Raw genomic sequence first — 1,757 nt, 5'->3', positions numbered from 1 at the left:
AAAGTAGGTGAAAGCTAGCTGGCTGTGTTTTCTCCTGGTCTTCTGGACCCTCCTTGGTCTGATAGTTTCCTCCTGTTTTTGCAAATTGGTTTAATGTGATATAATATGGTTGGGTAAACTATGGTCTGAAGAAGTTTTCAGAGGGCTACAGAATCCCCACTCATCCCTTTCACCTGGTAAGAACAGAGCCAGTACCTGTAGCAGGAAAGCCTCTCTAGAATGTGGCTCAGAGGCAGACACTCTACCTTCATTTCATAGGGGTCTCAAATACAAATAATTGCTAACATTTTTGAGCACTTACTATGTGCTGGACAGTTCTAAGTGCTTTGCATAAATAATTAATCTTCAAAACAATCCTATGAGATTTTCATTACAGATGAGAAAAGTGAGGAATAGAGAGGCTGAAGTTTTTTCCAGGTTACACAGTAATGCAGCTAGGAAGTAGGGGAACCAGGTAGTCTGACTTCCGTGCCCATGTTCTTAACCATGTTATTGTGCTGCCTGTCAAAATACACCTCAAGGAAACAGCTGTGTTGTGGTCTAGCACCTCTCCCTTTCCACCTTCTAAGAATAGACATACACAGGTAGCCAGGCCTGTGTCACAGGATTTCTTATTACCTGGACAACTCACCCCATTCATTCACAAGATTCCCATACTTCTCCTCCCTGGAGTTATCCCATGGACATCCATTAGGCTTGGAGACAGCTTAATAACATCCTACAGGTCCCTTCTCCTTGTCTCCAGGCTCAGTGAAGCTAAGCATTAGGATTCAGGCTAAAAGCTGGGCCTCTGTGGACTCTAATTTAGACAGCCAGATTTCTCCACCCTCAGTTCAATAGTCCTGACTGGAACTTTAGATCTTCCTCGACTATTCCTCCTACCAACTTCCACTGTTCCCTGGGCTGTCTGGAGCTTCAGTTCCACACAGACTTCCAACTACCCTGTCCTGCTTTGGCTCAAGTGTACTCCTCTTTATCTCAAGAGAAAGTCATTCCCCAGAGGTAATGTTTGCTAAACATGGAGTAATTAGTGTCCTCTGTCCCACCACACCCAAAAGATTGCTTGGAGTTTGACCTAGCTGAACCTCAGTTTCCTCAACTGTGAACATCTAGAAAATAGTCCCTTTCTTGTCTGCTGCCTGGGCTGATAGTTGAATGAGGGCAGAATGAGTTTGGTAAAAGAGCTTTCTACACCGTAAGGCACTGAGTGAGCAGCATGGATTTCTGGCCCCACCTGAAGGCTATGCGTGTATTATCTTCCACCCACTCACAGTCCAAGGTATAGCTGGGGGTACCTCCAATGGCCTCTATCCACAGTGCTGAAGTCACGGCCAAGCCAGCTGAGAATCTTTAGTCCCTCTTTTTGTTTTGTAATATACTAAGTTATTCATATATACATTCACTTTACAATCTTACATTTTAATATTCAGCAAAAACAAAAATATGAAACACTCCATGAATTTGCATGTCATCCTTGCGCAAGGGCCATACTAACCTTCTCTGTATTTTTTCGATTTTAGCATATGTATTGCCAAAGTGAGAACTTCAGTCCTACCTTTAAGTACGCATCAAGTGCAGAGATTTCAAAGCCCAGGGATTTCCCTAAAACTCAGAAAGTATTGCCAAAATATTTTTATTTTATTTATTTCAAGTATCTTTGTTCATAAAATAAATATAACACTCCTTTCAAAATCACGACAGGTACAAAATGGGCAAGATGTGATTTAGCAGCTCAGGGAGAAAATAGGTTGTGGTCT

The 1,757-nt window shown here is 42.3% G+C and overlaps 1 non-coding gene across 1 annotated transcript; it reads right to left on the bottom strand.

Moving 5' to 3' along the window:
- Nucleotides 1–1,437: 1,437 nt before the first annotated feature.
- LOC112483134 lies at nt 1,438–1,544 on the bottom strand. Its single transcript, XR_003047522.1, has one exon. It is a non-coding gene; the product is annotated as a U6 spliceosomal RNA (small nuclear RNA).
- Nucleotides 1,545–1,757: the final 213 nt, after the last annotated feature.

Source organism: Pteropus alecto, unplaced genomic scaffold, assembly GCF_000325575.1.
Source record: "Pteropus alecto unplaced genomic scaffold, ASM32557v1 scaffold206, whole genome shotgun sequence".
In the NCBI taxonomy this organism is placed as follows: Eukaryota; Metazoa; Chordata; class Mammalia; order Chiroptera; family Pteropodidae; genus Pteropus; species Pteropus alecto.
This window is presented reverse-complemented; position numbering and strand designations above follow the sequence as displayed.